The sequence below is a fragment of the Macrotis lagotis genome, chromosome 3 (assembly GCF_037893015.1).
Source record: "Macrotis lagotis isolate mMagLag1 chromosome 3, bilby.v1.9.chrom.fasta, whole genome shotgun sequence".
NCBI classification, from domain to species: domain Eukaryota; kingdom Metazoa; phylum Chordata; class Mammalia; order Peramelemorphia; family Peramelidae; genus Macrotis; species Macrotis lagotis.
This window is the reverse complement of record NC_133660.1, coordinates 222,206,651-222,230,632: the sequence shown is the minus strand read 5'-3', so window position 1 is coordinate 222,230,632 and position 23,982 is coordinate 222,206,651. Positions and strand designations below refer to the sequence as shown.

At 40.1% G+C, this 23,982-nt stretch overlaps 1 long non-coding RNA gene across 3 annotated transcripts in view; it reads left to right on the top strand.

Annotated features, from left to right (window-relative positions):
• Positions 1–21,180, top strand: part of LOC141518161 (uncharacterized) — a 55,119-nt gene extending 33,939 nt beyond the window's left edge. For all 3 annotated transcript variants that reach the window (XR_012477114.1, XR_012477113.1, XR_012477112.1), the window contains exon 3: positions 15,760–21,180. This is a non-coding gene — a long non-coding RNA (uncharacterized LOC141518161). The remainder of the gene's footprint in view (positions 1–15,759) is intronic.
• The last annotated feature ends 2,802 nt before the right edge of the window (positions 21,181–23,982 follow it).

The window sequence follows — 23,982 nt, the reverse complement described above, 5'->3', positions numbered from 1 at the left end:
AAACAATGACCCACAGGTTGTTGAACCCTAAGGTAAGGAGGACAATAAGAAGAGAGTACCTGCTTGAACTGATGAATTTCAAGTCACCAGTCATACAGGAACTGGACATCCCGGGGCTGAGTTACTGTGGGGAACTTAGCAGGACTGTAGAGAACAGGAGAAATGAGTCAGGAAAAAGAAAGCACGGAGAACCTAAAAACTGTAGTCCAATGACCTTGAATTCAATCCCTACACAATTCTAGAACCCATTCTCAAAGGAGTGACTGATGAAAATGTAGAAAAGAGATGGGGGATAACAAAGAACCAACATAGCTTCCATATCAAGTCATACCAGACTAACACCATTTGACTAACACCAAATTCTGTTGCCAGAATTCTGCCTAACTTTCAGACTTTGAACAACTCCATCAAGCTGACCTAGTGGACAAACCAGAGAGATTGGGGCTGGATGGTGGTGCAGATAAATGGATTTGAATCTGTTTGAATGGCTAGGCTCAAAGAGTGACCATTAATGGCTCCTGCCAACTTGGGAAAAGGTCGAGTTCTTCAGGAATCTGAATTTAGCTTTCTGTTGTTCAGCAAGCCCATAGTGATTTGGATAATGGCAGAAATAGGATGATTAGCAATTAACAGGTGACACAAAAAGGGCAGCTAATATGTTGGATGACAGAGTCTGTTTCTAAAAAGACCTAGAAAAGCTAGAATCTTGCAAAGAATCTAGTAAGATAGAATTGAATAGGGACAGATTAAAATTTAATATTGCATTTAAAAAGATCAGCTTATCAAATATAAAATATTTTATATAAAATATAAAATGGGTAAAGTGTGCCTAGATAGTGATTCATTTGAAAAGATTTGAGGATTTTAGTAGATTCTAGCTTCAATGTGGGTCACTAGATTAGTGCAATACTTCAGTCAAAATTACAAAAAAACCTAAGGTATTCTTGGACTTTGGAGCCCAAGAGACTCACTCACTGATCCTGAATGACTTGTTGGAAGAGGCTGTGGGGCATAGGGATATCTTTGAAATTGGAGGTTTTGAAGGAAATGCTAGGCTGCTTAAGGAAAGAGAAAGGGAGAAGGAAAAATAGAGTAAGGCAATGACTTGATTTGGAGATTTCCTTCAAGCCATGCCATGCTATACCATGGACCACTGAATTCTGAAGGCATTGAGATTCTTCCTGCCCTCCTGCATTTCAGTGTTGGACCTTGTCCTCTTCCATCTCCCAGAGAAGCCCTAGGAGACTTCAGCCCTTCTACACAGGAATCACATGCTACAATGTCCTGCAGATTCATGGCTCTACTAGTAAAGAGACAAGGTGAACCCACCATGAAAACACAGCACCTTTTGTGGTTGCCCAGTGAGCAAGTTGTTAGCTCACCATTTTATCCTTCCCTACAAAATGCCCAGAGGACTGGTTGGAATATGATCTTCTGTCCCTGGGGTTAGGAGGCCCTAGTCTGGACCAATGGGGTGTGTGTGTGTGTATGTATGTGTGTGTGTGTGTGTGTGTGTGTGTAGGGAGAAAGGGTTGCTTTGACTTCATTGCTATTTTAAATAAATTGTCCCTCTTCATCACCTTGGTATATATCATGTGAGTAATACTGAAAGAGAAGGAAAGTTGAGTCTAAAGAGAAAATAGATGAACTGATGATGGACCAAATTTTAAGTTAGGATGGGGTGGTCTAATTACAATGGAAGAGTGTCTGGGCCAAGGTCAGATGACATTCAGAATCCCTTTGGGTTCAGTCCTGATAATCATATTTTAGGAAGGACTTTTAAAAGATAGGGGTGGGAGAAGGATGATCAGGATGGTGAAAGGTCTTGAGACCAGGTTACAAGAAAAGCTGGGGAGGAGGTTTAGCCCAGAGAGGAAAAGCCTCAGGGCTCACAGGGTCATTGCCTTCCACTATCTGGAGGGTTGTCATATGGATATCAGATTTTATTTGGTCTATTTATAGTGGTAGGTAGAAGCTGTTAAAAAGGTAGATTTTGGTTTGATAAATATTTAAAACAAAGCAAAACAACCTGAGGGTTGGATAGGATCTTGATATCCCTGTAGTACATGGTCCTCTAGACCCTGCCTGAAGATTTCCTATGAAGAGGAGTCTACCATCTCCCAAATAGGCCTTTCCGCTGAGACAGTTTGAATTCCTGACCTCAGTTGACCTCTCTGCAAAATCTGCCCACCTGGGTAGTTCTACCCTCTGGGCCCTAGCTGAACAAATCATATCTTCCAAAAGACAGCCCTTTACATCCTTGACCCAGGCCCTCCCCTCATCTTCTGGCCCCAAATTTCTCTAGATTAAACATCTCCAAATCTTCCAACAGATGCTCACATTGCTTCCTAAGAGAATGGTCCACAGTACAGTGGGTCATCTCAGTTCTAGTCTACAAGGAAAGGCTGGGTAGTCAGTAGTTGTTGCTATTGTACTTGGCCAAAAATCTATTCCACAAGTTGAATTAGTTGCCTATATTTTCCAACTCTGATATTCTGTGATTTGGTAATTTTAACACTTGGATTCTAATATTCCTCTCTACTTCATGCCTGGCCAAAATTTTAAAACTTAATTCCCCCAATTCTCCTTCAGTTTCAGAGGATTAGGTGTCCCTTCTCTTTACCAGTCTCAGCTCCTGTACCGATGCCTTAATCCCATCCCACTCATCTCCTTTGGAAAGCTGTCTCTAATAACATTTCCTCTCCTTGTCCACTGGCTCATCCTTTGCTACCATCAATCATGCATAGCTCTCTTAAGATTTTTTTAAAGAAATATTTACCTAAAAAATATAACATGAATAAATAATTCAACCATTTCCCCTGATATCCAGGGACACAATTCCCACTCTCCCACCTCCACCTTTGGGGAGGGATGAGATTAGATAGTTCAACTCAGTTCTTACTTAGCTAGTTCAAGTCAAGCTGGCAGTACAGGCTTCTGCTAGGCTGGCATCCCCATGCTTCTCAGGAAACTGTTGCGGGGGTGGTTGCAATATCTGGCCAGATCTTCATGTCTCTCATGCTCCCCAGCCAAATCAGAAACCCCACTCCCTCACTTAGATTAGAAAAGAATGAACAAAAAGGTCAAAGATCCAGGCCCATTTGCAGGCCACGTGGCCCAAGGAGGAGGAGGAAAAGAGGTGACTTTCAAGCCTTCTTCCTTTACTATATGATCTGAGTTAAAAAAAAAAAAAAAACCTCTACCCTCAGATGAAACCCTCTACCCCGACTCTCCCACTGATAAAAACCTTCACTGGGTCTTGGTTTTACTATCCCTCAAGTTATACTCCTATAGTTTTCCTTGATTTCATTGCTAAACTAGAAAAGTCTCTATACTGTTTACTTCTACTTTCTCACCTCTCATTCACTTCTCAACCCCTTGCATTCTGGTTTCCACTGTTATTGCTCAGTTGTTTAATCATGTATGACTCTGTGACCCTATGCATATTAAGGCAAACAGGGTAAGTGAGTAAGCCCAGGACTCATACAGCTACTAAATGTCTGAGGCTGGATCTGAACTCAGATCTTCCCAATTCCAGGTTCAATGCTCTTTCCACTGAGCCACTCAGCTCCTCTAGCCCTACTCCTAGATTGAAGTTATCTTCTTAAGGTTACCCTTGATCTCTTCATTGCTAAACCCTGTGACTTTGTTTTTAGGTTTTGTCTTTCTTGACCTCTCTGCAGCATTCACTACTGTTGACTACCCTCCCCTTCTTGGATGCAGGGACTCTCCTCCCTGGAATTTCAGTACACTGCTCTGTTATGGTTTTCTTCCTACACATCGGTCTGATGTTTCTCACTGATCCTTCTGGTGAGTCACTGTGGTGGAGAGATAGAGGGCTGGCCTCTGAGCCAGGATGAATGTGCTTCAAATTCTGCCTGCTAACCTTTGTGGGCCAAATGGGCAGCTCTCCTAGTTCTCATCCGTGAGACCAGGCTCATCTGTGGCACCATAAAGTACTAAGGAGTTCCATAGGTAGAAGGAGTTTCCAAATTATGAGTTAGTTTTTAACTTATATTTTCAGACCCAAATCTATACATATAGTATGTGGATGTGTACACACACACACACACACACCATATTGTTTTTTAGTTCAGTTACATCTAATTCTTTGTGACACCCCCTCCTCCCACCCCCATCCCATAGAACATAGTATGTCAATACTGTCCATGGGTTATTCTAGGCAAGGATACTGGAGTGGTTTGCCATTTCCTTTTCCAGCTTATATTCAGATGAGGAAACTGAGGCAATCAGGATTAAAAGATTTGCCCAGGGTCACACAGTCAGTAAGTTTCTGAGGCCAGATTTGAATTCAGATTCAACTTAAATATATATAGTGTGATTCAATTTTATGACTTTCTTCAGCAAGTCTTCATCCTCTTTGTAGTAGCAGTATGCAAGTCTCATATTCTGGGGTTCAGTTATATCCCAGAGAACTGTCCTGGACCCTGACAGTTCATGATTGATGGATAAAGGGCTGGGCCCCTGAGTCAGAAAGACAAATTCAAATCCTACCTCCGACACTCACTGTCTGTGTGACCCTTGGCAAGTTACTTAACCTGTTTATCTTGGTTTTCTTAACTTTAAAATGGAAATAATAATAGCACCTACCTCCTAGGGTTTTTGTAAGATCACATGAGATAATATTTGTAAAGTGCTTAGCATTGAGCCTGCCACTCAATAAATGCTTTGTGCCTGGCTCTGAGCAAGCACTATATTAAAGACTTATTCCCTTCCCTCTCCCCTCCCCCCAAGCACTACTGAAGAAAGTCACAAAAATGAGTTCATATTAAGTATATGCTTACATATATGTGTCTCTGTATATTCATACATATGTATTATAATTTCATTGGTGGAGGGACCTCATGCTTTGCAAACTCCTTTACCTTATGTAGATCAGAAACTTTTCTGTCATTTATAATCTTAGAGATGAACATGAGACATGAGAATTTAAGGGACTTGCTCATGTGACACACAAATCTCATCTATTCAGGCTCTAAGGCCAGCTCTCTATGTTATATTGTCCATTATTTTATATATGTTATAATTGTGTGTGCATATGTATGTAAACCAAATGGGCTATTAGTACTGTTGAGCTCATGTATTCAACTCTTATGGACTATTTTAATTTCTTAGAAGATAAGAGGGAATCACTAGAGATTATTGGTCAAGAGAGTGATATGATCTCATCTATGTATAAGAAAGTATGTCCTGGCTGGACCTCGAAGGATGGACCAGAAAAAGAGGAGTTAAGCTATTCCAGTGGTCCAGGCAAGTACTATTGAGAACCTGTACTAAAATGATAGATGTGAGGATATAGAGGAAGATGCTAAGAGATATTGCAGAGATGGATTTGAGAGAACCTTTTAACCAAGAGATGAGGGAAATGGACAAGTCAAAGAGAACTCCAAGTCTGTGAACATGGGAAAAGAGTTGAACAGTGCTGTCAGTGACAGAAACAGTGAAGTCTGAAGGAGGATAGGGTTTTCTAGGTAAGATATAAACTTTGTGATAATCGAGGGTCTTAGGCACAAGTTCACATCATGCCTAACAACTTTCCTCTCCCAGCAAGTTATTCAGTGATCAGTACAAAGCTTTCTTCATACTTCTTGGGCAGGTCCATTTATCCTTCATAGCCTCAGTCTCCTTACCTGTGAAATTGGGATAATTTTCCTTTTATTACTTGCCTCATAGGGTGGTGGTGACCTTTTTAAAGTTTAAATCATTATTATAAATTGGAGTTGAGGTTTTTTTTAAAGATAATTGAGCCTGTACCAGCCATAAATTTTCTTCTCTTGGTAATAATAATAATAATAATAATTCAAGGCTGTATACCTTGAGGTTTATAAAATATTTTCCTTCTAATAGCCCTATGCCTCTAGGATACACTGTAAACTCCCCTCTTTGGATTTTAAAGTCCTTTGCAACTTGGCTATAATCTATCTTCCCAGTCACATTATAAAATTCCTTCCATGCTCTAATGTCCAACAGTGGCATTCTCAATCACACTATCCTCCACCTCACATCTCCTATGTCTGTGTCTTTAAAAAAAAAATCATCTTTTTTTTCAATTGGCCAATATCTATTTTCTCTTCCTCTCTTCTCCCCAGCCACCATCCCCGCCACCTCCACCAAGGCAATAAAAACAAAACCCCTGTGACAAATAGGTAGACAAGCAAAACCAATTCCTGAATTGACCATGTCCAAAAATGGGTGTCTCATTGAGTTATCTCACCTCTCTGGCAGGAGGTGGGTAGCATGATGCATTGTGGATCCTTTGGAAACATGTCTGATTATTAAAATATTCAGAATTCTTAAGTCTTTCAAAGTTGTTTCTCTTTTCTTCATGGTGGCCATTGTGTAAATTGTTCCCCTGGTTCTGTTTATTTGACTGTACCAGTTAATACAAATCTTCTAAGGTTTCTCTAAAACCATCCCTTTCATTACTTCTTATAGCATAAGATTATTCTTTGACACCTCTGAATGGGCTGCACTTATCTTTGTATATATATACATCTTGTTATTTTTTTTAAAAAAATCTCTGAAGGAAAACAATCCATAGTTACATAAAAATTGCTCTAAATCGTTACTGATTAAAGAAATGCAAATTGAAGCATCTCTGAGGTACCACCTCACACCTCTCAGACTAACCAATATGACCAGAAAGGACAATGATCAATGATGGAAGGGATGTGGGAAATCTGGGACACTAAGACATTGTTGGTGGAGCTATGAACTCATCCAGTATTTCTGGGGAGCAATTTGGAATTATACCCAAAGGGCAATAAAAATATTCATACCCTTTGATATAGTAATACCACTACTGAGTCTATACCCTGAAGAGATCATGAAAAAAGGTAAAAACATCACTTGAACAAAAATATTCATTTGTGGTGGCAAAAATTGAGTGAATGCCCATCAATTGTGGAATGGCTGAACAAATTGTGTTCTATGTATGTTATGGAACACTACTGTTCTATTAGAAACCAGGAAGGATGGGAATTCAGGGAAGCTTGGAGGGATTTGCATGAACTGATGCTGAGTGAGATGAGCAGAACCAGAAGAACTTTATACAACATAACAGCAACACGGGGATGATGATGAACCTTAATGGAATTACTCATTTCATCAGCGCAACAATCAGGGACACTTTTAGGGTATCTGCAATGGAGAATACCATCTGTATTCAAAGAAAGAATTGTGGAGTTTAAACAAAGACCAAGGACTATTACCTTAATTTTTTTTTTTACAAAAAGGTAACTTGGGGGCAGTTAGGTGGTGCAGTGGATAGAGCACCAGCCCTGGAGTCAGGAGTACCAAAAAAAAGGTAACTTATTATGTAATTTTGCTATCTCTTTTATTTTTTCCTTAAGGATATGATTTCTCTCTTGACACATTCACTTTTGATAAATGTATAGCATGGAAACTATGTAAAGACTATCAGCCTTCTGTGGTGGGGAGGGGGAGGGAAGCAGGATTGGGGGGGATTGTAAAATTCAAAAAACAATAAAACTGTTGGTCTTTAAAAAAAAAATCTCTGTAGGGTATTGTCCATCACTGGTATCACTGGATCAGAGTATGCATATTTAACAACTTTCTGAGCACAATTCCAAATTGCTTTCCAGAATGACTGTAACAATTAACAGCTACATTATATAGCCTATTTTCCCTTCAACCCCTCCAACATTTGTTTCCTTTCTTTTTTTCCAGTGCTTTTGGAATGAGATGTAGCATCAGAATTATTTTAGCAAGTATATATCTATTACTGATTTTTAGAAATTTTTTATGTAGCTATTGATAGTTTGGATTTTCTTTCTTAGAAAAGTGCCTATTCATATTTTTAATCAGTTATCAATTAGAGAATAGGTTTTATTCATATAAATTGTAATCAATTCTTTAAAATCTTGGAAATGAGATTCTTATCAAAGAAACTTGCTGCAAAGATTCCCCCCCCCATTTCCTGACTTCCATTTAATTTTAGTTGTATTTAGTTTGTACAAAACCTTTCTTTAACTTCATGGGATCAAAACTGTTCATTTCTTCTTCTGTGATTCTCTCTCTCACTCTCTCGGTCATGGGTTCTTCTCTTACCCATAGACCCCCAAATTAATTTCTTCTTTGCTCCTAAAATTTGTTTATGGTCTAAGTCATGTATTCATTTCGAGTTTATCTTGGTATAAGATATGAAGTTGCTGGTTCACATATATTTCCTGAAGTTGTCCCTTGTTCTTATTGAATAGTTTTTACTCAAGTTTTTAGGTCTGACCCAGGTTCATCGCTGTGCCTTTGGATTGACTGGATCCTCATGCCTTCATTCCTTCAAAGTTTTAGAATTCTCTTTCTCTGAAAAATAATCCAAACACTATGTTGTCCTTGAAGCCTTCTTGTCCTTGCTCCTTCCCTTCTCACCCCCTTCCCCATTACTAGTGCCCTTTCCCAGGCTTCGTATTGATTTGTTTGGTATTTCTTCTGTCCAAATATCTGTTTTCCTGTTGTCTTGCCTGATAGAATGTAAATTCCTTGAGGGCATAGTGTCTGGCATATAGTAGAAATCTAAGGAGAGGTTGTCTATTGATTGCAAGGCTTACTATTTGCATTTTATTTTTTTAAATTTTATTTATTTAAGGCAGTTTTTTAGGACTTTCCTGAGGTCACACAGCTAGGCAAATATTAAGTCTGAGGTTGGATTTGAACCCAGGTCCTCCTGACTCCAGGGTTGGTGATCTATCCACTGTGCCACCTAGCTGCCCTACTATTTGCATTTTTAAAGAATAAAGATAAAGAAACAGCCAAAGAAAAAGCCAAAGTAACCTGCCAGTAAGTACTAGTGACAATTGCTTCTTTGTTTCTAAAGGGAACCCCCTTATCAGAAAGCAGTGACTGGACACTGAGACCAAGCAGAAAAACAAGTGCTGAAGGAAAAGTCATCCTTTGTCAAGGAAGGCTTCTCAATGTGTTGTGGATAAGACCAGGGTTTTTCTGGAATCACTCCAGGGGTTTAAGGAGCCTCCTTCGCTGTAACTGGGAAAATTGTGACTTGACCACCAGTAGGAAGTGTGGTCATGATAGGAGTTTCTGGTGGTTGATGAGGGCTATTGAAAAATGGAGAATTGACCAGTAAGGATTTTCCAGCAAGTTCCCAGAACTCTCAGGGCAAGATGGTTTTAGAGTTCAAATTGTGGCTTTGCCATCTAGTATATGTGTGACCTTTAATAAATCCTTTCCCTAGCCTCTTCCTTTTTCTTTATTAAATGAGAGCTCCAGGCTAGACAAAAGAAGAGACTATATAAAGGGGCATACTCAGATACAAATGACTGAGGATAGAGAGAGAGAAATGGGAAATTACAAAGAACTGGAAGCTCTGTGATTTTTGGAAAGTCACTTAGGCTCCTTGAGCCTCAATTTACTTCTCTGCAAAATAAGGAGACTAGATGTCACAAACAACACATTTAAGGATCTCCTGCAGAAATCACAAGAGAATAGGCACAGAATGAAGGGCCTTTAGATGTCATCTACTTCTCCTTTTGTAGAGCAAAAAAAATGAGACCTAGCAACAACATTAGGTAACTTTCCCCAGAGTACCCAGATAATAAGTGGAGGAACTGAGGTTTGAACCTGTGTCGCCTTGAATCCAAATCAAACATTCTTTCCTTGCCCTAAAATCATGTGACATAGCAGAAAGGGTTGGACTTAGACTAAAGAAAAAAGTGAGTTTGAATTCTACCTCTGACATTTATTGGCAGGCAATAAGGTGGAAGACCTGAATTCAGATCAGTCCAACCACAGACCCTGGGCAAGTCATTTAACCTCTCTTAGTCTCAGCTTCTCTGTAAATTGGAGATAATAATAGTACCCACCTTTCAGGGCTATAGTGAGGATCAGAGGAGATAACCTTACATAAAGCACTTTGCTAGTTAAATGTTAGCAGCCATCCTCATCATTATTATCATTAGCAGTGGTAATCATTGTTATTGTAGGCAAGTTATTAAATCTCTCTGCATATTCTGATCTTACTGTGACTCTTTATCTTTGAAACATTCCATGTCCCAAAGTTGGCAAATGGTGCCAAAATCTACTGATTGAAGATGGTTCAACCATGATTGCATCTCTCTCTCTGCATAGTTCACACTCTCCACCAAGGTTTGACTCCCTTTGAACATGGACACACAGAACAAAAATAGGGCAAGACATAAGTAGAACTAAGGTCATATATATAGTGTGCTGGCAAAGAACTCATTGTTATCGTCAAGAGGGAAACCCTGACTTGGGAGCCCTGAGGTCAACTATCTCAGCTCTACATTTTATTATCAGTAGGACCTGACCCGAAAAATCAGGGGGCCTTTACTTTGCACTTTATCGATAAGATCCTTTCTTTTAAAGAGATGACCCTCTGATCCTAAGTCTCAGCAGCTTGAGAGCTGTGAATCCCTTGTCCTGGGGTGCATACACATCCCCCTGCTAGGATGTGGTCTGTTTCCTGCTGTTGCCACTTTGGTAGCTGCCATCTGCTCCTGCTACTGCCACCTGGGCATTATCATGACCTCATCTTTGGTGAAGGCTCTTTGCCTCCCAAATTAGGGACACAACATGGAGCTTCTTTTCAGTCCTCCTGGCTCTTTTAATTCCTTTTGCTTTTTCTTCTTCTACATTCCTGCTTGGATACCTTCTACCATATGCTTTTGCCCCCACAGAACTCTGGATGATATGGTTTTCCTGTGGCCACTATCTCTGCTCTAATGTCATTCTAGTGTAATGGGATCCTTCAGCATCCTTAAATAAGAAATGTAAAGAGATTTGGAAAGACTTGGATGAAGTAATAAGACACAGAGAGAAAGCACAAATAGCAATGTATATACAGTGTAAAAGAAAGACTATGCATACAGATACAGTGTAGACTGAACTTCCAGTCCTGGGTGCTTTCCACAATATTTTTTTTTTAAGGTTTTTGCAAGGCACTGGGGTTAAGTGGCTTGCCCAAGGTCACACAGCTAGGGAATTATTAAGTTTCTGAGACTGAATTTGAACTCAGGTACTCTTGACTTCAGAGCTAGTGCTCTATTCACTGTGCCACCTAGCCGCCCCATGCTTTCCACAATATTAAGGAAAGAAATGGATGAGCAGTGACTAAAATTTTATTGAATGAATGAGAAAGGAAGAGAGAAAGAGGGAGGAATTAAGGGAGAGAAAATGGGAAAATATGAGAGAAGAAATGAATAAGGAGAGAGATGTTGAAGAGAGGTTGGTTCAATGGCAAGAGGAAGCCTTGAGTTCTAAGTCCTGATTCTGCTGCTGACTGACATTGGGACTCCCAGCAAGTCACTTTCCCTTCTGGGGCCTCAGTTTCTTCCATTTGATTCCATTCAATAAGCATTTATGAAATGTTCATTATGTGATAGTGCTAGAGAGAGACAAAATGAGAGTCCCTGAAAGGGGGGGCGGAATACAACATGGTCACAGATGAGTAAAAAGTAATTTGAGGAGGGAGAATACCCAATTGTGCTCTCTTTTGGGACAAACAACTGGGAAATAAGAAAACTTCTTTTATGAAGAATTGGGCTAATTATATGGTCTGTAAGGTATTGTCTCATTCTGGTGTTGTGATCTGAGGGAGACAGTCTACTCAACAGGGAAATGAGTAGACCCCCAGGAACCTGAGTTTTATTCCTCATTTTGTTATTTAGCATTTAGAAAGACCCTGATTTGAAACAAAAGCACAATGATTTTGGCATAGATAGAAAAATTGAGGTCCCCAGATTCTCTGGGAGTGTGTGGCTCAGCCAGATGAGGCCCAAGGAGACTTTTTTACTGTGGCGTAGCTCTTGTCATTGCCTGGCTCAAGCAGCTTTAAAGTGTTCTCTCCATAACCCATCACAGAATCATGGACTCCTTTTATTATTTGTTGTACTATTTACTATTTGTTATTTTTATTATTCATATGAAGTAACAGCTAGGAGTGACAGAAATGTGTCTTAAAGCCAAGTCTATGATTCTAAACTTTAAACTCTTTGGTCTGGCATTTAGCACCCTCCATGTATTGGTCCACTGACTTTTCCCCTACTGCTTCCTTCCTAGTGAATCCAGAGACAGTCTCCATGCTGTCTCATTAAATATACTTTTCTTAGGCTTGTCTCCTTTGCTCATGGAATTTCCTCTTCCTGGAACCACCTCTCCCCCATATTCTACCCCATCATAAGTCAAGGCCCAGCATGAGACCAGAGCTGGTGGCACTAACTTATCTGCGCTCTACATACAGCTAAGATATAGTTTCAGATATCCCCTGAAGGGCAATCAGCTTTTGGGACATCTGCTTCTACTTCTGGATTACTACTTGTTGTAGGACATTTTTCTTTGTATGGAATGGAAATGTGTCTTTCTACAATTTCCACCCAAAGCTTCTAGTTCTGTCCTCTGAGGCCAAGATGTACAAAACTGCCACCGGACAACCTTTGTGAGATCTGATGACAGTGACTATTCCCTTCCTCCCCCACCTCCAGCCCGGAAGCCTTCTCCAGCCTAAAAATACTCAGTTTCTTTAACAGCTCCTCATCTGGCAGAGTTTCCAATGTCCTTCCCAGCCGGGCCTGTCTCCTTTGGACTAACTACGCTTGCCAATTTCCTTCCTAAAACGTGACCCCCTTGACTGGAACTCCGTCCCCCAGACCCAAGCACTCCTGCATCTCTCATTCTGGACACTGGGTTCGGTCCATACATCCTGGGACGGCACTGGCCTTTCCTGGGCTGCTGTGTCATGTTGCTGATTCATAGCTGAGCTCACAATCCACTGATACAACCCTAGCACTACGGGTCATCTCTAGGAAGCCTTCCTTGCTTGCTCTGCTCCGGGGTGATCCCATCCTTCTCCCATTAATTAGAGTCAGCATCAGCACCACCTACCTGGATTATCTTCTAACCGCTCTCGCGCTCTCTTTTGGGACAATGTGCGAGCACTGGCCAGAAATCAGGGAGGCCTGGGACTGATCCCAAGATTTCAGTATTTCCTCTTCTACTGACTTATGACCCCTCTCTCAGCCCTCATTTCCCTGTCCTGCTAATCTCACAGAATATCATATACAATGTCAGTGGCAAGGATAGACTATCTGTACATCTGTGTGTGTGTGTTTGTGAGATAGAGACAACTTTAACAGTATGCACAACTCTCATTTCTCAAGGGAATTGTTTAGAGAGTATTTTTGACTCCTCATTGTTCTTCACTCCACATTTCCAAACACTTGTCAAATCTTGCTATTTCTGTCTCCACAACATCTATCATCTGATTGCTCTCTACTCACCCAGTTACCATTCAAGCCCTCATCAGCTCTCACCTAGATTGCACGATGGCCTCCTAATTAGTGTCCCCATATCAAATCTCTTCTCACCACATTTTATCTGCCATCCCATTCTCACAGCTGGGTGATGCTCCTCGGTCTAGAGTCAGGAAGACCTGAGTTCAAATACAGCCTCAGATACTTACTAGTTGACTAACCCAGACAAGTCATTTATCCTGTACCTGCCTTGATTTCCTCAGTTGTAAAATGGAGATTTGGGGGGGGATCAAATGAGATAATATATGTAAAGTGCTTGTTCCCTTCCTTTCCTTTCCTACTGAGTAAACTCTAAGTGACTCCCTATTGTCTCTAGAATCTAATAAAAAAATCACAAATTGCTCCAACCTATCTTTCCTAACTTCTTATACCTTACTCTTCCTCCTGTATCCTGTAATCCAACCAAAATGTTGGCCTCTCTGGTTCATCATATGACATTCCACCTCCTGCCAGCCCCCTCCTTCTCTAGATGAAGTCTTTTCTGATTCCCCCACTTGTCCTCCCTCTCAAACTGCTTTGTAATAGCTGGAACTTAGTTAAATCCCTTGTAGTTAACTATTTTGTATTTATTCTCTTCATACTTATGCATATATTTATTATTTGCCTTAGTTAGAAGGCAAGCTCTTTGCAAGTAGGGATTGTTTCATTCATTACATTTGAATCTCCAGGTGTAGAGCAGATTCTTAGTAAATGTGCGTTGACTAATTGACAACAACCTGGGGAGTTAGATATGGAAAAAATTATTATCTCAATTTTATAGCTGAGAAAACTGAGGTTAATGGAGGTTAAATGACTTAGAGCCTTGCTATTTGGAGCTGAAAGGGACCTGAGAAGTCATCTAACCTAATCCCCATTTTCAGAGAAGAAAACAAGTCCAGAATGGAAATGATTTTCTGTGACCCACAGATAATATGTAGAAGAGATCAGATTTAGGATCAGCTATGTGGCACAGTGGATAGAGCACCAGCCCTGGAGTCAGGAGTACCTGAGTTCAAATCTGACCTCAGACACTTAATAATTCCCTAACTGTGTGGCCTTGGGCAAGCCACTTAACCCCATTGCCTTGCAAAAACTAAAAAAAAAAAAAAAAAAGATCAGATTTGAATTCAGATTTTTGATTAAAGGACCAGGCCTCTTCTTTCATATGTAGAATATATGTGGCTTTAACTATAACATGTCCTTACTGGCTGTCCAAAATGTTCCCTTGAAGAAGCGATCTTCCTCAGTGGGGAGCTATGATTGGGTTCAGTATGCTCTGGTTTTTATTATCAGCCACAGTGGAGGGAGGGATGGATGTTGTTCAAAATCCACAGTACTAGATAAGCTTCAAGTGGTTTCTATTATGTGAAAGCAATGTGAGTTTTCTGCATCAGACAGCAGATTCTGGGTCTAGCACTAGAATTCTAGAGTGAGAAAGGAGCTTAGAACAGTTGTTAGAACTGGAAGGAAATTCAGAACAGTTGGGAGGGACGTGAGAAAGCCACATGGTGGAAAAGAGAAGAAGGAACATGCCTGAGGTTATCCAGTGAGTTTGGTTGGCAGAGGTAGGGGCTAGGGCCAGGGTCTCTGGCCTCCTGAGTCTGCTCAGCTGAAAGTGATGATGAATTTTCATCTTGAAAGACTCTAGTGTCTAATGAAAAGTTGTAGTGGGAGATGGGGGGGGGGGCGGTGAGAAAGGACCTAGGACAAGCTACGGTGACCACCACCGGTCCCTGCCCTGGAATGATGGGAAGGAGCTTGGAAGGCTGCTTGCTCGGGCACTTAGCCTTCATCTTTTCATCTCTGTCCCCTCCCCCAATTCCTCCCCCTGCTCCTTCCCCTGTAGTGAGAACAATAACAAGCCTGGGGTTGGGCTAAAGCTCAATATATAGCCAGCGTCTTGGAACCAGGTGCCACCCAGTGGCCACGGATAGAATATGCCTGGGTGGGGTTGGGAGAGGAAATATTAGTCTTTGTTGTAATTCTTACCAATTCCCCAATAACAGAGAATTCCCTTCTGCCATGCCCTCTACACTGGAGGGCACCCAGGGTCATTAAGGAAACACCATATCCATTCATTCATTCATTCATCTATCAAAGCGAATTCACCTGGCACCATCATAGACAGGTCCCTCTGCTGATCATGGATAATGAAAGGACCCTTCCCCAACTAATTTCTGCTGTTTCCATCTAACACACGAAGGCTTAGTGAAACACCTTCCATCCAAAGGGTTAGGGTTGCGATGATAAATCTTTTGGGTTGGCTGCAGGAGAAGCTGAGTAAGAAGTGAACACACACAAAAGATTTAAGTAGAGATATATGACCGTCTCCCCCAAAGGTGTTTAAGTGAGGAAGATTGCTGTGAGCTATCTTGGAGTCAGGGGTCAGCAGGAAGCCATGTTATTCATGAATGGATGGTGTGTCTATTTATTTTGTGTGTTTTTCCCCTTATCCAAGGTTAAGGAGACTGCAGAGATGGAGTTTTGTGTTTCTGATCTTTGGTTAAGGAGTATCTGGAGATGGAACTGAACTGGTGATAACCCAGTGAACTCTAGAAGGTCAGATGTGTCGTCAGAGACCCCCTCAACGACCAGAACTGGTAGCAGAGACCTCCGAAGTTGGCAGTAGTGGGAACGACCCAGGCAAGTGAGGAGCCAGCCCAATAGCAGATGGACCTTCTTGACCCAGTCCAGCAAGAGATTGAACTATCATTGAGAAACTGTGTCCTGGAAGGAGCCAGCCCAGTTAAACAAGGGAGCAACTGGTTTGTCAAGGTACACACACCAAAGCAAACTTGACAGAGATTTTCCAAGGTCTTAGAGCCAGGCATAACCCCTTGGCTCCAGGTGATCTCCTGACTCATGTACGCTTCATTACCTTTAATTTGATTGCCACTCTCCCCATGGTCTGTGTGGGTGATGGGATGGTGTTCTTATAAACTTTTTATGATTTCACAGTAAATATTCTTTGGCAAAAGCTAATTAAATGATATCAAATGGTTGATTGATATTGTGAAGAGAAATACCCCAATGGGAACCCACAGCAATGTTATTGGAAGTCACAACCTTCTAATTCAAGATTACCCCTAGAATCCTGAGGGGGATAGTCAACTACCTTTTGGGAAAGTTGCCTGCTAATGTGAGTACAAGTTAGGAGGGGTCATCCTACTACTGATTTCTTAGGTGTTTGACCATGAGTGCTTACTTAAACTGTCTCTGGGCTTCAGTTTTCTCCTCCGCAACGAGGCTTTTCCTGGGATGGCACTGGAAAGTCTATTTGGATCCTTCAGGAGAGCTATAATCTCCTTACCATTTGCTTGTGGTCATGCTTGGTAGATGGATGAATGGCAGGGCTTCCTACCATCTCTATATGAAGAAATCATGTGATCAGTTGTTGATGTTTATTTTTGTGCTAAATATTTTCAAAGATTATGAGTCTATAATTTAGCTTTGTATGAAAGATGATGATATAGGCATTTGTTCAAGGAGAAATGAGAAGGAACAGAAGAATGTAGAGTATCTACTTTCTAAAACCTGAGGAAGAAAGGGCCTCAACAGCCTGTCTCCTAGTTTCTAGTTCTTTTATTTCTTTTACTTCTGTAATCCAAAGATTTCTGTCTCCCTCTTTCCCACTTCTAGTTAAGTATGTCCAAATATGTCCCCCTGGTAATGTCCAGACAACCCTTGTTTTCAGAAGTTTCATTTATCTTACATTACACTGTTGGTGTTCTAGATATTGTCCCCCTTCTTTTTCTGGAAAATGCCAGAAGTTTTCATATCCAATGCTAGTATAGAGAGGGCTTCTTGCTAGTTCCTAGAACCATGGCATATGACTTCATGTGACTTTAGAGATGGGAACTCAAGTAGAAGGGTTTTAATAATTTTCTGATCCCTTCTTATAAAACTCATGATTCCTGCTCTCTCTGGGGCAAGGCTCAGGTGATATTGACCCCTGCCCTGATGTACAGGTATTGGCTAATTCCTTCTGAAAGTAGTGGGGTGGGGGCAGAGTCATGAGATGACCTACTTCAGGGATGTCAGCAAGGTGCCTTACTGCTTCTAACTGTGTGAACATTAGTAGGTCACTCAACCCATATGCCTCAGTTTCCCTAACTGTAAAATGGGGATAATAATAGCATTTGCCTCCTAGGGTGTTGTGAGGACCAAAGGAGGGAATATTTGTAAAGTACTTAGCAGAAAATTGGCAGTATATAATAGTTATTATTATTACTATTACTATTAATTATTCTCCCAATCTCTCGGATGTTTCACATCAGGCCATTATGACATCAACAAACATGAATTAGGCACCTACTGGCCAAAACAGTCCCTGTTCTCAAGGAGCTCACAATTTAATGGGGAAGAGAATAAGAAAACTTACTGTATACAAACAAGATGGCAATAGAATCCACTGAGATAATGTGGGAAGGAAGGTGCTAACATTGAGGATACTGACGACTAGTAAGGGTTTCTAGCAGAAAGAGGGATTTTGATTGAGATCTGAAGGAAACCAAGAAAGCCAAGCTGCCAGAGGTGGGAGAGGGGAACATCCAGGCAAGAGGAGTGAAAATTCCCAGAGTCAGGATGGAGATTCTGGTGGCTGGAATCAAGTCACCTCCATAAAGACAGCTGGGAGAAGGAAGACTGGAAGAGGAAGAAGGTGTCTTCCTCTCTGGGATGAAGTCTTCAGTTAACCTCCTTCATGGAAACCTCCCTTAGTTTCCAAGTTGTTTTTTTAAGTTGGGTGGGAATAGAGGGCCAAACCAGCACAGGAGGGAAGCAACAAGCAAAAGAACAACCCATACTGGGGAGGCCTGTTAAGTCAGTTCCTGTACCTTGTCTACTTCTATTTCCTAGCTTGAGTTTCTGCCCTTTGCAACTACTTTCTTGCTTCTTCCTACATTGGATTCTCAGACTGTGATTCTGCTTTCCATTTGCTCAGGGCTTGATAGAGCCTCTGCCTTTAAAGGATCCCCTCACCCAGATCCTGTGACAGTCCTTGGGACAAACTCTGATGGAGGTAGAAAGAGAGGAGACATTCCTACCAATATTATCAAACAAAGGTTGACATCTGAGAAAGACTGTAGGGTAGGATTTGTTTTTTTTTGTTTGTTTTTTTGTTTTTGCAAGGCAGTAGGGTTAAGTGACTTGCCCAAGGTCACACAGCTAGGTAATTATTAAGTGTCTGAGGCCTCCCGACTATCCATTGCACCACCTAGGTGTCCCTTAGGGCAGGACTTCTTAACCTGGGTTCCATGAACTTAAAAAAAAGTTTAGATAATTGTATTTCAATATAGTTGGTTTCCTTCTAATCCTAAATATTTTATTTTGTATTTAAAAACCATTATTCTGAGAAAGGTCTCAACAGACTACCTTAGAGGTCCAGCTCTTATTTTACAAATGAGGAAATTAATTCAGAGGAGGTAAAGGACCTTTTACAAAAAAGATCTCACAACAGGTATCAGAGTCTGATTACAGATTGGTCTCTTTTGACTCTGAATCCAATGATCCTTCCACTACACCTTATGGGTAGGTGGCAGAGTCATCTCCGAAGGCATGAGACTGCACCCCATCAGAACTTGCAGGTGCCATTGATGGGTGCATTTCTGCCCTAGGAAGTAAAGTCAAAGAATGAACTGAGACACTGTGTGGGGATGTTACTTTACCAATGAAACTGCCAGTGTAGCCCCCTTTTAGAGAGATTCTCTTCCCAAGTAAAATAAACTCTTATGTTAAGAATATTAGCATTTTGTAGTCCTTTCTAGGAAATAAGAATCAATAGTTTTAAGTATATGAGAACCACTTGTGTAACTTCTTAGTTTGCCTGTTAAAAGCGCACCAGGTTTCTTTCCACAAACTTTGCAACTTTGTTATGTGAACTTTCCCATCCCCATCCCCGTTCTAAGATAGCAAAGTTCTTTCAAGGTCACCCTTTCATTTTGATCTTTGCATGGGGCTCTGGCAGTGTGGACCTGAGTGTGAATCCTGACTCTGCTTCTTATTGCCTGTGCCCTTTGGTATTCACATCACGTGACCGCTTTGGACCTCTCTTTTCTCATTGGTAAAATAAAGTAGATTAGATGGACTAAAGAAGATTGTTAGGTGGCTCAGTAGATAGAGTGTTGGTCCTGTAGTCAGAAAGACTTGTGTTCAAATTCAGTCTCAGATATTCACTGGCTGTATGACTCTGGGCAAGTCACTTAACCCTGTTTGCTGCAGTTTCCTCCTTTGTAAAATGAGCTGGAAAAGGAAATGGCAAACCACTTCTATGTCTTTGACAAGAAAACCCCATGGACAATGTGGTCCACAGGGTCATGAAGGATTTGGACACAACTGAGTCACTGAACCACAAATGGGTTAAATGACTCAAATCTAAGCTAAACTAAAATGGACTAGATGAGAAATGTCCAACACATAGCCACTCCTGACTGCTCTCTGAGCTGTATTAAAATGTAATCCTGAAATAGTTAACACAATAAAATAAAATATGAATAATGTTATTATGTTAATAATGTTAATATAAATGAAGTCAATATACACCTGCAAGGATTCCTTTGTACTATTTAGTGGCCCCTGTTTCTATTTGAGTTTGATACAACTGAATAATATGACTTATAAGTTCCCTTCTAGACCTGCAAAAACCTGAATTTCCTGTTCTCTTTTTTTCTCAAAAGTTAATATCATTCTGGGAATACCCATGCTCCATGCTCTATTTTATCTTTTTATTTTCATTATTTTCTTTTAGCATTTTCATTAAATAGACAGTTTTTATTTAAAGTTTCCTTGAAATTTTTATTTTCCTTCGATTTGGAAGTCAGGGGAGGCCAGATTTTCTTCCCTTTTCATTAGGCTCCTGAGCTGACAAGCAAATAGAAAATTAGCATTGAGTTTTTATTTTAAACTGGCCTATAGGTTCTAGTTTTGCCAAAATGGAAAACTTTAGAATGTTTAGTTGAGCTATGTAGAAAGATTGTAAAGAAGAAATAACCACCCTTCTTTTTTAAAAAAAAAATTAAATTTTTTTTGTTCAATAATTAAGCATTTATTTTTCTTTCCCATATCCCCACATTTGAAGAAAAGGAAGGAAGGAAGGAAGGAAGGAAGGAAGGAAGGAAGGAAGGAAGGAAGGAAGGAAGGAAGGAAGAAAGAAAGAAAGAAAGAAAGAAAGAAAGAAAGAAAGAAAGAAAGAAAGAAAGAAAGAAAGAAAGAAAGAAAGACAGACAGACAGAAAGGAAATCTAGTAACAGATTAGCATAGTCAAGCAAGACAAATTCCCATGTTGGTCATATCCAAAAATGTATGTGAAACTAGCTTTCTTAAGACTTGAAGCTCTTTAAGATTTTGTCCTCATGACTATTTCTCGTCCAACTTCTCTCTAATCTGTACACATAACAACTTTTAAAGTAAAAGGCTTACCCCCCAGAAACAAGACAGTAAAATAAATAAAAGCCAAATCCCTGCCTGATCCAAGATTTCAAATGCCCTGCCTTGGAGTTGGAGCTGACTTACTCCTATAGCTGCTTCCTACCAGTGACTCAAAACTTTTCTGGAAATAGTCAAGATAGACACAGGAGAAATGAGAGATGTCTTCTCCAACATTCACAGGATGAAGCCCTTCTCTCAAACCTGTTGGAGTTGGACCAATATTGGACCTGTCTCTTTTTTCTTCTTCACACTTCTCCACCTTAGACAGTAACTGGTGGTCCAAGTGATAGAACCCAACATGATGAGGAGTTCTTAAGTCTATGTTCCTATTAGTCTTATATATCAGAAGTTGTCTTAAGATTGATTCTCCTCATCACAAATCCATCAAATTCAAATGATTCTTAAATGATTACTTTTGTGTTTTAAAGGAATACTTAAAGGACTGGCAAATTGCCTTCTGTGGGGGGTGAGGGGAGGGAAGTAAGATTAGGGGAAAAATTGTAAAAATCAAAATAAATAAAATCTTTAAAATTAAAAAAAGAATACTTGATGCTTTTGTGATGAATTTCTTTTCAGTTAGCTTTCTGTATATCATATTCCAGTTTCTTCTCTCAGTTTTGTATTTTGTGGGAGAATTTTGTACTTTTTGACAACTTACAAAACAGTCTCCTTGCCATTCAGTTTTGAAATATGGCCTTGGGAAAATCTCTGGGCCTTAATTTCCTCCTCACTTGTAAAATGAGAGGGTTAGACTACATGGTCTCTAAAGGTTCCTTATAGCTCTAAATTTATAATCTTTAATATTTGGAAGAGTTAAATTTTTAATATTGACTTCCTATGAATTCTATTACTTTTCAATATATCCCACCTTTTCAACATTTCTGAGAAATTTTCTTGCATGTTTTCCTGAAATTTGTTTCATCTGCAAGTTTTTAGTAAACCTCAATTTTATTTTCTTTATCTCTTCTATATGTCACTTTCATAGATTCCAATTTTTTTATATTTTCTGGAATCTTTTTTAGTTTTTTCTATTGTCTCTGCCATTCTCTCTTCTAGTAAAACAATTATTTTTCATAGTCTATTGATCTGTTCCTACAGATAATATTTTTTTTTGGTTTTTGCAAGGCAAATGGGGTTAAGTGGCTTGCCCAAGGCCATACAGCTAGGTAATTATTAAGTGTCTGAGACCAGATTTGAACCCAGGTACTCCTGACTCCAGGCCCAGTGCTTTATCCACTGCCCCACCTAGCCGCCCCTCCTACAGATATTTTAAAATTTTCATTTTATCTTCATCTGATTGTGAGATTTCTTGGTCATCTCAGTTCTTCCTTCACTTCATTTAATGATATTTTTGCTAATTTCATTTCTTCATTTAATTCCTGTATTTCATATGCATCACACTACTCACTACTTCTGTATGTCTTTGTGTGTGTGTGTGTGTGTGTGTGTGTGTGTGTGTGTGTGTGTGTGTGTGTGTGTGTGTGTGTGTGTTGGGGGGGGAGCTTTCTGTCTTGGATTCTTTTATTCCATAATATTTTTTTCATTGTGGTAAAAATTTTGAGTTTTTTCCCCCTTCCTAAAACCTTCTTCTTTTGAGTTTTTTTTTTTTTTTGATAATTTTCCTTTCTCCCCCCCCACCAAATTTTTGGGGTTTTTTTTTCCATTTTTGAGGAGGATATTCAGGAGTTAAGCTCTCGTAACCTCTCACTTTTCCATCATCCTGGAAGTCTCCAGGTTACCCACTCTAGCTATTAACTCCCTAAAGGGCAGAACCTAGTTCTTTGTCCTCCACAGCACACTAGTATGTAGGATGGACACAGAAAGAGAAAAATTTGTATCCTTTAAGATGACCTTTCTTTCCTTGAACCACACACACACACACACAAACCCTTTTTGATCCCCTGCTATCCATTTAATGTACAATCTGCATCATAGTTATTTACATGTATTTATCATTCTCCCAGTAGGATTGAAACTCCTTAAGTACAAAAGACCATGTTTTTCATTTCTTTATAATCAGTCACAAGCAAAGTAGAGATGAAAATTTGGAATTGGCAAGAGGTTTGTAACTCCTATGGAAGATGGATGAGCCATGGTTCCTCTTGGCCCCACAATGAAAAATTAGGAGCTTCAGAGACTTCATTTTGGTAGAAGAATGACTATTCTAAACTTGACAAGTAGTTGCTTCCTTATCTTCTGTTCTGGGCTGCCTTTTTTATTTGCACAGATCATTCTCAATTCTTGCAATGCCCTTTCTCTTATCTTGGTATATTAAACCCTTTTCTTTTTTCAAGGTCCAGGTCAGATGCTCCATCCTTGAAGGAGGAGTCTTTTCTCACCTCCCCCTTGAACTTTAGCCCTTCTCCCCAGCTAATAGCAATAACTCCCTCAAATTTTCCTGGAGCACTTTGGGTCCTTATTTTCCTACCCTTATCATACTTAATTTTGTAGCAAGGTTTTTTTTGTACATATGTTTGGATTTTTCCCATTAGACTATAGGCTCCATTAGGATAGACATAGTATTAGTTTTCTTCTGAGTATCCTTACTGCCAAACCCAAATCCTTGCACATAAAAGGCATTTAATGAGTTAGTTGACTTGAATTGAATTAGCAACCATAACTGGTCAAATAGTCTTGGAAGGGATGATTCCATGAATTCCAGGCTCAGAGGACAGTCTGATGGTCCTCCTCATGGGGGGTTGAGCAGCTTGTCTTTTTCATAAATAAGCCCTATGAATGAGGGTCTAGATGGTGGAATCTTCAAAACATCTCCCACTCAGACTGTTTTTTAACCATATGTTGCTTCCACTGCATGTGACAGGCAAAGCTTGGCTGGCAGAAGTAAGCAGTCTTACATACCCCTAGGGCAGTTTAATGGTGGAAGGCGCTCCCCCAAATATCTCTTTGTCATCCTGCCTGAAACTGTGCCAATAGTGATTGATACCTGTTTTTCAACATCGAGATTGTGGCAATAAAGTGAGTTTTAAAGTAGATGTACTGGAACTTATCCATCCATAGTCCCTTTCTAAGTGGTCTTGGGAATGTTGCATTTATTCTATGAAGTTACAATTGTTCCTGGTTTATCTTTGGAAGGCTCCCTTTTAGAGTGTGTGTTCTTTGTCCTTTAAAGGTGGATTTTTTTTTCCCTCTAAAAATAATGAAAAGTTCTCAGAAACTAAATTTCGGGTGAGGGAATACCATCTTGGGGTCAATCAATCAGCATGCATTAACTAACTACAAAAAAATGAGATTAATC